This window comes from Dipodomys spectabilis, unplaced genomic scaffold (genome assembly GCF_019054845.1).
Source record: "Dipodomys spectabilis isolate Male_0828 unplaced genomic scaffold, ASM1905484v1 ptg000276l, whole genome shotgun sequence".
Taxonomy (NCBI): Eukaryota; Metazoa; Chordata; class Mammalia; order Rodentia; family Heteromyidae; genus Dipodomys; species Dipodomys spectabilis.
This window is the reverse complement of record NW_024870953.1, coordinates 2,301,802-2,315,046: the sequence shown is the minus strand read 5'-3', so window position 1 is coordinate 2,315,046 and position 13,245 is coordinate 2,301,802. Positions and strand designations below refer to the sequence as shown.

At 36.7% G+C, this 13,245-nt stretch overlaps 1 pseudogene; it reads left to right on the top strand.

The window, feature by feature from the left end:
• The first annotated feature begins 12,555 nt into the window (after nt 1-12,555).
• LOC122126403 lies at nt 12,556-12,652 on the top strand (annotated as a pseudogene).
• Nucleotides 12,653-13,245: the final 593 nt, after the last annotated feature.

Sequence of the window (13,245 nt, the reverse complement as noted above, 5' to 3'; positions counted from 1 at the left end):
GGATCCTGCTTGTTAGGTGTTCTATATGCTTCTGTTATGTGGGTAAGATGTTCTTTTTAGAGATGGGGAAAATTTTCACCGATTATCTTGTGGAATAGGTGCTGCATTCCCTTGCTTTGATATTCCTCATCTTCGTATATGAAGGTTAAATTTCTTGGCACTATCTGCTTGTCCTTGAATTTCCCTTTGGTATAATTTAAGTGATTTTTCCATATCTGTCATTTTTTGGCCAGTTGATGTATTCTGTCTTCTGTATTCCATTTTGTTCACTCTGTTAACTGTGGTTTCCATTGTGGTTTGCATGGAGGAAAGGGACTCATTGTTGATTTCAATGGATTCAATGTTGGTTTTCAAAATACTAATCTCACCTCTTAATGAGGTATGTACTGCTTCTATTTTGTCACTTATCTCACAGCTTAGTGAGGTGTGTGCTACCTCTATTTTTGCATGCATCTCCTGTTTGATGTCCTGCACCTCTTTTGGTATTTCGACCCAGTGTTCTTTCAAATTCTGGTCTATTTCTCACTTTATTTCTTGAGTCATTGCCTCCAGCATGTCTTGGATATAGTGTTTGTCTTCCATTCCTGCTTTGCTCCCACTGGGGCTCTCCCCTGGATTGCTTTTAGAGGTAGCTTGCTATCCTAGGTGTTGATAAACCTTGTAATATATCTCTGTGATTTTCTCATGGGGATTCAGGGATTATTGCAGACTAATCTGAAATTTTGTTTTGGTCAATAGGTGTCTGTCTTTGCTTGATTACTGTTTCTGGGCTGGTAGAGAGAGTCTGTACCTGATCTCAGTTCTGTTGGGGGCCGACCTCCAGCTGCTGGTCTGACCCACACAGGATTCTCAGCTCTCTGCTGTAGATCACTGGCAGTTCCCGCCTTTAGAAGGGTTGAGCAGCCTAGAATGCTCCTGTTTGTTCCTACAGGAGCTCTTGGCGAGTTCAGATGTGCTGGATGTACTCTCCCAGATGCTGGAGTCTGCTATGGTCTCCTGATGTTTTGTTTTGTTTTACTTTTTGGCTAGTTGTAGGCTTGAACTCTGGTCTTGGGTGCTGTCCCTCAGCTCTTCAGCTCAAGGCTGACACCCTACCATTTGACCCATAGCACCACATCTGGCTCTTTCTGCCTATGTTTTGTTGAGGAATCAGATCCAGGGCCTCATGCACATAAGACAAGCACTGTACTGCTGAGCAACTTACCAGACTGAGCTCCTGACTATTAACAGGTGCTGGAGGCCTGTGTTGTTCAATTCCCAGCCTAGAATACATGGGTCGGGTTCTTGTGGGGTTTGGGCTTCTCTTGTCCTGAACCCCCCGCTTGCTGTCACAGGCATGATTACCAAGGGTGCGTTTCCCTGTTTTTCTCCCCTCTGCTGAAGCGTATACTCACCTTCTGATTTCAGTTGGGACAAGTTAGTTATGTTGCTCAGGCACCAGATCCCCAGGCCTGGTCCCAGATCCCAGCTTGGGGCACACCTGATGGACCTGTGCTGCTATGTATCCCACCTAGATTACGCTGCTTGGAGTACACAGTTCAAATTTCTTCCACCGTTGGGTGTCTTGACCCAGTGGTATTGTTCCAGGTTTGGGCATTTAAACTTCCTTCCAGGGTCTCTCTTGTTCAAGCCTTGCCAGCTGAGTGTGATCCATGGGCTGGTGGAGCTCTTGAACAGTTTCTAGTTTTAGTGGGTCCTGTGGTGCAGGTTTTTGAGTAGGGGGTCTGGGGATTCCCACCAGCTCTGGTCTCCCTTGAGGAATACACTGTCCCCTGTGGGGTACTCACCCTGGAGCTAGTTGTTTCTGTGTGATGTAGGTTGCTGGTTGCCGTTGCAGTGAGAGTTCAATTGAAGTAGTTGTGGGCTAGGCTGAGAGGTGGTGGCTCTGTGTGTTTCTTTTCTGTCACTGCCTCCATTGATACTGTTTGGGTCCACTCCACGGGATGGGCCTTCGGCCTCCACCCGAGGGGTGGGGAAAGGGCCTCTGTGCAGGTGCTGATCTCTGGGGTTTGTCTCTGTTTGCGCTGTCTTGATCAGCATCAGTTCCTTTCAGTTCTTCTGCTCTGGTGTTCTGTGGGGATCTCATGTATCTCTGAGGTTCCTGCCATGGGGCTGAGTGGCTTTGGTGGGATGGAGCCTCTCTGCTCGAATGGAGAGTGAGGGGAAGGGGTGGGATCTTTGTGTAAGTTCCCTGCTCGGAGGTTTCTTCATTCGTCATGATCAGCGGGTCTGACACTGGTACCTCAGGGGACTTTGGTGCGGGTGATCTGCACACAGCTCCCTGTGTCTCTGGGCCACCAGCAGCTCCCACCAGGCCAGGCTGGCCATGGCTTGGCACACTGCTTTGTGACCAATAGACGTTGGGGGAGGGGTCTTCACGCTTCTCTGTTGTGAAATTCTTCTTTTTACTCCTGTTTTTCTCTGGATGTTGATTTTTTTGTTGTCGGTATCTTGGGGAGATTAAACGTTGGAACTCGAACTCTCTTTTTGGTTGGGGAGAGCTGTGGCATTCCCCTACTTCCCCGTCGCCATCTTGGACCCCCTCGAGTTTTTGCTTTTTTTATTCAGATATAATTTTAATTTATCTGTTGAAATGAGTACTAAAGAAACTAAAGATATTTCTGGTGCTTATCTGAAAAATTATACTTTAAAATATTCTGTATTCTGTTTGTATAATGCCCATAATCTATTTTATTCTTTCCTAGATATAAGACTTTGAATACTACATTGTTTTATAATAAATAGGTTCATTAATAAATGTGTCCTTTCAGATTGCATTCCATACCAAAACAGTTTAAGATTCCTTTTTTACTAGGTCTTTATAGTATATTTCTTTGGAATAAAATGACAATGTTGTCTAATTTTAAAAGTTTTATAAAGATTATGCAATGCAAAGGCCTTTCTAAGGTGAAGATTTAATACACTGATGTCAAACTAACTTTTATTTATATGAATTACATGTATTGTTACACTTGTAATTTTGTAATCAACTTTTTAATAGTTGTTTTTCATTTCTTGCATCTGAAGAATGAAAATTATGGAATAATTCACAGATTTTCATATCATCCTTTGAAATTGCCATGTTAATCTCTGTATTGGTGTAATTTTGATATATGTGCTGATGAAGCATATAATGTCCTCTAAATTTAGGTAGTTAATGATGCAATATTTATACAGGATTATATCCTTGGGTGCCTATTTGTAACAAGGAAACCTTATTGTTCCTAACAATGCTACTGATCTTTCCCTAAAATTCTGTGTATAATGGAAAATAATTATATTGTTCAATTGATTGCTCACATTTGCAATTTTTTTTGTCAATGACTATTTTAAATCTTTTTCATTTTAGATTTAATCATACTTTGAAGCATTTTTAGCTAGGTCCAAAGGGGATGGCTTTTTCAAGTACTTATTTATCCAACTGAGTTAGCTCTGTGTAGCTAACAGATTCAAAGTAAGTCTTGCTTAAGAGCTACTTCTAAACTTCTGCAGCTGAAATTTTCCCAAATGAGGTCTCATTGGCACAAATGTCTACTTGACACTTTACCATTCTTCCATGTAATATCAGACCAACCAGAATATCTTACCCTGATAGTGTAAATTGTCTTACTTGAACAAAACAAATCTTAGTTGCAAGGGATCATAGAAAGATGAATATTTCAGACAGAACTTTTCAGACTAGAAGGTTTTTATCAAAATATAATTTTTTATTATACCTACCATTTCAAAAGTAGCTAAAGCCAAGAAGGTGAAAAAATTGTTCATATGCATGATTACCTAATGTCCTGGCCTATCTACCTTCCAACCAGGCAGGAACTTAGACTAATGCTTTTCTATCACCAAATATTTTCATAGCTCCAGAAGAAGTCCATATGTTTCTCCTTGATATTAGGCCTTAAATTGGTAATGTTTCCTCTTGCCTTCAGTCTGTAAATCTACAAAAGGTAAAGGCTTAAGTCTAACTCTACCAAACACTGAGGTAGAGATAATGGAATAATACTTTAAAACAGAGTTGCTTTTGATACCCTAACCAAAACAGAACAATGCAAAACATGTGCCATTATATTATGTTAAATATAGTTATATATTTTATATTTATATGTGCTGATTTTATATTTCACACAGTGAAACTTACTAGAATCAATTGATAATTTGAAAAATAAATTGATATTTATTTATTCCAATAAATAGAATTGGAATATAAATAATTAGGTTTAGAATATATATTAGAATATAAAAAGTATCAATGCAATATCTTCGGTATAAACTTGTGATACCTTCTATGTGTTCATGGTCTTCTGAATCCACATTGTTAAAAATCAATGTTGTTTCCTCTAATCTGTAAGAGATTTTACTCTGATGCTCTGTTTATTGTTTTAACTCACTGGTCCCAAACTGTTTTTCTCCATATTTCTGATGCATTCCTACAGATTATACTCCAATTGTGCTAATATGATATCTAAAAGACATTATTCTTCTATAGACCCATGGGTCCTAATATCTTATGGCTGAGTTACCTGCATCATTAGATAACAGGGGCAAGACTTCTCACCTAAGCCTACGCAACTTGCCAGCAGAAAGTAACTGAAAATCCATCTCAATTTCTCATTTCTTATATTTCAGGGCTCCAATTCCTTGAGAAACAAGAATTAGCAGGAAGCAATTGTGTAATGCAAGGCAACTTAAAATGAAAGATGAAGTCACAAAATCGAGAGAAATTACTGTATTTCAAACTGAATTTACAGATGGCCAGCCCATATGAGTGAACAAGATCAGAAAATGTCAGAAGATTATTTTTAATACCCCTCCCCTAATGACTAATGTAATATATCAGTCCAGCATAAGTGGGCCCAAAAAATAGTTCCTGGAAGGATGGATCCGTGATTGATCTACCATGGCCAGGAAAACTTGACTTAGAGGTCAAATGTAATTCAACAGAACATTAATTGAGAAGATCAGTAGTGCTTCAAAACACTGGTACTTTAGTACAACTTGGTTCTGTGGTATAAAAAGGTTGTCATTCTCAAACCAAACTACATTTAATCTCCTGAAAGTGTATTCCTTTTCAAATAAACTTTTTGAAATCACACTTGCCAAAATAACTTTTGATAAGTAGATGACACTTAGTGACATTACATGTTTTTCAAGTGTAGAGAGCAAGATAAAATAGAGTTTATTTATTTACCCAGCACTAATGTCAAACAGGTTCAAACATTCATTAAAATCTAGTAATAGTGCCACGCACCATTTGTGTTGTTCAGTAGGTGCCTTCCAGAAATTTGTTAAATGGATCAGCCTCCCATATTTCAACCCCAAACGTTAGCTAATAAAGTAAATTTCATCACTTAATAAGGGGCATTTTAAAAAGTCATAAATACTTGCCTTATCATATGCTGTTTTGTTTTCCCTCTGTCTAGCATAGTAATAAATATGTCTTTAAATCTTGAGTATGAGTACTCATCTGAGATGTGACAAAATCTATCTTCTATTTCTATCATATTCCTCTATAGTAGTAAATGTTGGCTTTCTTCTTTTTCCAAAACTTATAGGAGGTAAAAAGTCTTATTCCATGTAAAATAAAATAATCACACATCATTTTACAAAGCCCTTTATAAAAACTGGTATTTAAGAATACATTCAAAGCCATTTTTAAACTTTCTTGTTGACTAAAGATTAATCTTCAAATGAATGAGAATATAATCATGTCTAGGTGTTTCAAGTCTCCAGTCTTGCAAATTGTTATTGCAGATGAATGAATTATGGAAATATAAGATGACATCAGTTCAAGTATATGCAGGACTGAAACTCCGTGGAATGTATATAAACCTTTCAAATATTAACAGACAGTTTAACAGAATGACTATCAGGAAGTTGAAACCAGACAGGCATAATAGTAAAGACATAGAATGAATGAAAAATGGAACAAGGGGCAAGTACAGCTAGAATACTCAATCTACACATTTGAGAAAGGAAGTGGTAAGTCGGAAATAAATCTTGGAGAAGGGGGTGGTTGAGAATGATAGAAGGAGTCACTGTGATCCAGGAGCAATGGATAATTAGGTGGACATATTTAATTGTAAGACACTTGCACAACCTTTGGAAATTCAGTTAAAAAACACAAAAACACATAAAAATCACAACCAAACAGCACTCTCTAGGGAGTATGAATATGACCTCTCAAAAATTTTAAGCAGTTAATGGAGGGAAGTCTTGGTAAAAGCAAATAAAGATGTTCAAAGAGGGCAGTTTGGTGTAGGGGAGGATTCCGAACAGATTTAAATAGATTATCTAAGGTTATAATTCACCTATATCTGTGCAAATATTATCTTTCTTCTATGAGTTCTCTTTGTCTGAACTGGATACTCCAGTCCTGTGCCACAATTGATAGCTTGGAAAGATGGAATGGAAAAAACAAGATGAAGAACCCATTACTCCACTGTAGAGAAAACAATCCACTATTTTTTCTCTCATCTCTCTTCACTACATTTTATTCATACTTTTAGGTCAATTCTTTTTGAATTACATTTTCTTTCTTTATTCTGGCAAAGTAATTGGTCAAATAATTCACTAAAAATTATTTGCCATTTTTTTGATTATGCTGTTTAATTGACTAAGCGAGTCCATTAAACTTTCCTCTTGCATTTGGTTGCCATGAAACAACATCTATGTTGATGAGGACAAATCTAATGTAAAAATTGTCTCCAGAAAACCAGTCAAAGAAGCTGTGATTACAAATACTTGGCTAACTTTTTTATTTTTCCTTTACCTTGAAAGTCTTCTTGTGTCTAAATTGCCCAGAAAAATAAGTACTCCATCACTTTTTGTTTCAATCAATTCTAACCTCAAGGATATATTTTGCTAACAAGATGCTTAGAGGAAACAAAAAAATTTTTTATCTTCTCACTTAAGACTCTCCTTACATACCATATCAGGAACAGTGAAGTTATTCTTTGCAAAATTATTTCAATATATTATTTTTCTCTTGTTCTTGCATTTGCTCACCAAGATGTATGGAGAAGAATAGAGGTAAATCACCCATTCCTTGGAAGAAAGGTCTGTTACAAAAGGACAACGCTTCCGTGTCCTACTTGTATGTCCTCCTCTCAGCTCTTTCCTGATTTCCAATTAAACACAGCTTCTTGGCTTCAAGTCTATTGAAGCCTCACCCACTGCTTCATCTTCATAGTTTCTCTTTTAAAACACTTTTAAGGGTAGTGACCCAGCTATATACAACCAATCTGAAAAAGATCCCAAACCACAAAATCTAAAGGAGTTTTATGACTCTTCAGGAGGACGATTGGGAGACCTAGGACTCCCCATGCCAATCTTTTGCTCATCATATTCCTGCCTCGGTTTGTCCCCTTTCCTATTGGCCAATACTCGTTTTTGTAACCGATCTGGATATGACCAGGTGTCAGGAATGGTAGTGGTTAGAGCCCCGTTCTTTTTTTGTCTAGGAGACAACTCCTCCGCTAATGGCACTCTCAGCAATCACTGGCAACCCAATGACTCATATCCTTTTGCAGGTTTGGTACGTGTTCCCCCATTTATTGTTCTGACTACTAATGACTCTGTTTTCCCAGGTTCAATTGATTCGTCCACGCACTAAAAGAGCAGTAGGATTGATCCTTGCAATATGGTCCGTAATCATCGCTACAGAGGCTTCAGCTACCACTGCCGCTATATTGCTGTCCCAAAGCGTGTCCACCATGCAACAGATAAACCAGCTCATCCCTCAACTGTCATCCATAGAATTATAACATTTACATGTTGCCAGTCATCTTAAGGGAGGCCTCCTTGTGCTCCAACAACAAATAGACTTGCTCCAAGAACAGATTACGTTTCTTTGATTACAACAAGGAGGACTATGTAATGCTATGACTACTTCTGTCTGTCAGCTTTCCACTCCCGCACCCAATTTCACTGAACTTAGTAACTACATCAAAAGTCCTTGGTCCCTTAAGTACTTAAACTTCACCCAAAACTTGTTGCATGATCTTACCCGCCTAAACCAGACCACCATACAGCTTATTCCCACTGCCTCCTTTTCAGAAGATGTGCTTTAAAAGTTACAACAATGGTTTTTGCCATCCTCTCTGGTCATCTGGGGAGGCCTTACACTTGTAGTGCTTACTTTCCTAGGATTATTAAATGCTTGCACTCCTGGCAAAAACGCCTCCAACAACGGGTCACCATAATGACGGTCCTTTTAATAGAAAAGGGGAAATTTGTGGGTAGAGCCGGTCAGATCTGGTTGAGTCAGCTAGATTAGCAGTTGAAGCACACTTCCTGCTCATAGAGACGTGATCCACAGGCACGTCTGCCTGGCTTGCCAGCCATGAACTGTCCATGCTCCTACATGCCCCCGGGGGCCCAATCAGTGCCTGTCACCAAGCAGTGCCCATCATCAACTCCCCGCTAAGTAATTGGCTGGGAAGGACTCAGGAGGTTGGGAAACCTGGGGCTATAAAATCCCAACCCTTGTGCAGAAATAAACCAGACCTGCTTAAGCCTGTTCTCCTAACGTGTGTTCCTTGAGTGCGTCGTTCACACTTACCTCCTGCCGGAGATCTAGCCCTACAATGTAGCAATGGGGGAGGCCTTATAGTCCTTCACCTTCATTAGACTTGAAGCTAAGAATCTGTGATTAGTTGGAAATCAGGCAAGAGCTAAGAGGAGGATAGAGAAATAGGACATAGGAGCATTGTCCTTTTGTAAAAGACACTGTCATCCAAGGTATGGGTGATTCAACTCTATTCTTCTCCATACATCTTGTTGAGCAAATGAAAGACGAAGAGAAAAAAATAATCTATTGAAATATTTTTGCAAAGAATAACTTCACTGTTCCTGATATGGTATCTAAGGAGAGTCTTAAGAGAGAAGATAAAAGTGCAGTATTCTTCAGTTTCCTCTAAGCATCTTGTTAGCAAAATATATCTTTGAGGTTATAAGTGACTGATCCAAAAATTGGTGGAGCACTTATTTTTGCGGGCACTTTAGACACAAGAAGACTTTTAAGGTAAAAGAAGAAAGAAAAATGTATAGCTAAATATTTGTGATCACAGCTTTTTGGACTGGTATTTTGGAGACAAAGTTTTACATTAGAGATTGTCCTCATTAACATTGATGCTGGGTTTCCGTGGCAAGGGGGAAGTTTAATGGACTCACTTGGACAAGAAAACAGCATGATAGAAAAAAATGGCTAATAATATTTAGTGAATTATTTTGACCAATTACTTTGCCAGAACAAAGAAGGAAATATATAATTCAAATCACTTGACTTAAACTTATGAGTAAAACTAGTCAATAGAAATGAGAGAAAATGTAGAGGACTGTTTCCTCTCCAATGGAGTAATGGGAATGGGTTCTTGATCTTTTTTCTTCCATTCTATCTTCACAAGCTATCAAGTGTGGCTCAAGACTAGAATATCCAGTTCAGACCAAGAGAACTCGCAGAAGAAAATATTTGCAGCAGATATAAGTGATTTATAACTTTAAACAATCTATTTAAATCTGTTAAAAATCCTCCTCTACCCCAAATTGCTCACTTCGAACAGCTTTGTATGCTTTTCCCAAGATTGTCCTTCATTAACTATTTAAAATTTTGAGAGGTCATAATCGTACTCTATAGAGATTGATGTTTGGGTTGTGCTTTTTGTGTGTTTTTGTTTTTTGTTGTGTTTTTTCACTGAATTTCAAAAGGTTCTGAAAGAGTGTTACAATTAAATATGTCCATCTAATTGCCCAATGTTCCGGGATCAGAGTCACTCCTTCTATCATTCTCAACCAACCCCTTCTACAAGATTTATTTCTGATTTACCACTTCCTTTCTCACATGTGTATATTAGGGATTCTAGCTGTACTTGCCCCTTGTTCCATTCTTCATTCATTCTATGTCTTTACTATTATTCCTTTACTATTATTACCATTATTTCAACTTCCTGATAGTCATTCTGTTAAACTGTCTGTTAATACTTTGAAAGGTTTATATACATTCCATGGAGTTTCAATTCTGCATATACTTGAACTGATGTCAGCTTATATTTTCATAATTCATTCATCTGAAGTAACAGTGTGCAAGACTGGAGACCTGAAGCACCTAGACATGATTTCATTGCCATCCATTTGGAAGGTTAATCTGTAGTCAACAAGAAAGTTTAAAAATAGCTTAGAATGTATTCCTAACTACCAGTTTTTATAAATGGCTTTCTACAATGGTTTGTGATTATTTTATTTTACATGGGATAATATTTTCTACTACCTATAAGTTTTGGCAAAAGAAGAAAACTAAAATTTACTACTGTAGAGGAAAATGATAGAAATAGAAGACAGATTGTATGTTTGTCAAATCTCTAATGAGTACTCATATTCAATTCTTTAAGTCATATTTCTTACTATGTTAGACAGGGAAAACATAAAACACCATATGCTAAGGCAACTATGGTGGGGGGTACTATTCATACACTTTAAGGAATGGTTGAACCTGTTTGGCATTAGTGCTGGGTAAATAAATCAACTCTATTGTAACTTGCTCCCTACACTTGAAAAACTAGTAACCTCACTAAACATCATCACTTGTAAAGTGTTTTTTTGGCAAATATGGTTTTTAAAAGTTTATTTGAAAAGGAATATACTTTCAGCAGATTAAATGTAGGTTATCATTTGTTTGAGAATGACAACATTTTTATACTACAGAACCAAGTTTTACTGAAGTACCAGTGTTTTGAAGCACTAAAGATCTTCTCAATTAATGTTTTTTTGAATTATATTTGACCTCTATGACAAGTATTCCTAGCATTGGTAGACCAATTATGGATCTATCGTTCAGGAACTATTTTTTAGCTTGCTGATACTGGACTGAAATCATTCATTAATCATTAAGAGAGGGGTATTACAAATAATCTTGTGACATTTGTGGACTTTTTCACTCATATGGGATGGTCATCTGAAAATTGAAAGTTTGAATTACTGTACTTTCACATTTTGTGATTTCATCTTGCATTTTAAGTTGCCTTGCATTTCCCAATTGCTCACTGCTAATTCCTGCATTTCAAGGAATCGGGGCCCTGAAATATAAGAAATGAGAAATTGAGATGGGTCTTCAATGACTTTCTCTTGCCATGTTGCATGGGCGTAGGTGGGAACTCTTGTCCTAGTTATCTGATGATGCGGATAACTGGGACCTGGGATCCTAGGACCCATGGATCCTGTAGAAGAATAATACTTTTTAGACATTATATCAGCAAAATTTGAGTATAATCAGTAGGAATGTTTCAAAAATATGGAGAAAAACAATTTGGGACCAGCGAGTTAAAACAATAAACAGAGCAGCAGAGTAAAATCCATTATAGATTAGAGGAAAACATTGTTTTTTTTACCATGTGAATTCAGAAGATCAAGAACACGTAGAAGGTATCACAAGTTTATACCAAAAACATTGCATTGATACTTTTTATATTCTAATATATATTTTAATCCTGATTATTTATATTCCAATCTATTTATTGGAATAATATAAATTAGTCAAATTATCAATTAATTCTAGTAAGATTTACTGTGTGAAATATAAAATCAGCACATATAAATATAAAATATATAATTATCTATAATACAAGAAAATGTTTTTCATTGTTCTGTTATGGTTAAGGTATCAAAGGCAACTGTTTTAAAGTATTATTCCATTACCTCTACCTCAGTGTTTGATAGAATTAGAGCTAAAGCTTTACCATTCGGAGATGTACAGCCTAGAGGCAAGAGGAAACACTGTGATTGAAACATTCCCAATTTAAGGCCTAATAAGGAGGAGAAACATATGGACTTCTCCTGGAGCTATGGAATATATTTGGTGATAGAAAATCAGTGGTGTAACTTCCTACCTGGTTGGATGGTAGACAGGCCAGGACATTAGGTAATCATGCATATGAACAATTTTTTCACCTTCTTGGCCTTAGCTACTTTTGAAATGATAGGGTGTAATTAGCAGTTATATTTTGAAAAATACCTTCTAGTCCGAACAGTTCTGTCTGAACTGTTCGTCTCTCTATAATCCCTTGTAACTATGATTAGTTTTGCTCCAGTAAGACAATCTATGCTGTCAGGGTAAGACATTCTGGGTGGGCTGTTCCTACATGGAGCAAGGGTAAAGGGTCAAGGAGACATTTGTGCCAGCAAGACCTCATTTGGGAAATTTTAAGCTGCAGATGTTTAGAAGTAGCTGTTAAGCAAGGCTTACTTTGAATCCATTAGCTCCACAAAGCTAACTCAGTTATTAAATAAGTACTTGAAAATCAATCACCTTTGCACCTATCTATAAAGGCTTCAACGTATGATCAAATTTCAAATGAAAATGATTTAAAATACTCATTGACAAAAACTTGCAAATGTAAACAATCGAACAAACAACATAGGTTTTTTCCACCATACACAGAATTTTACAGAATTAAGATGAATAGCAATTTTGGGAACAATAAGGTTTCCTTGTTACAAATAGGCAACCAAAGATCTATGCCTGTCTTAAGATTGCATCATTAATTACTTAAATTTACAGGACAGTACATGCTTCAGCAGCAGGTCTACCTGAATTACAATACAGAGATTTACATGGCTCTTGCACCAAGATGATATGAAAATTTGTGAAGTATTCCATATTTTTCATTCTTCAGATGCAAGAAATGAAAAACAGTTATTAAAAAGTTGATTACAAATATACAAGTGTAATAATATATGTAATTAATAGAAATAAAAGTTAGTTTGACATCAGTGTATTCAATCTTCACCGTTTTAGAAAGGCCTTTACATAGCATAACCTTTACAAAACTTTTGAAATAAGATAACATTGTCATTTTATCTTAAAATGTTTCTATATGGAATGCAATCTGATAGGACACATTTATTAATGAACCTATGTATTATAAAACAATGTCAAATTCAAAGTATTATATCTAAGAGAGAATGAAATAAATTATGGACATTATACAAACAGAATACTAAATATTTTAAAATATACTTTTTCAGACAAGCACCAGAAATATCTTTAGTTTCTGTACTACTCATTTCAACAGATAAATTAAAATTATTTCTGATTTAAAAAATTACAAACTCTATAGAAATCATTATAGATGTATACAAACAACTCGAATATATTTTGACATCAAAGTCAGGCAATTCACTTGGAAGAATACCATGGAATCCATGAATTTTTAAAGTAAGGTATTGCTGTTGCTTTGTATTGTGAAAATATTTTCT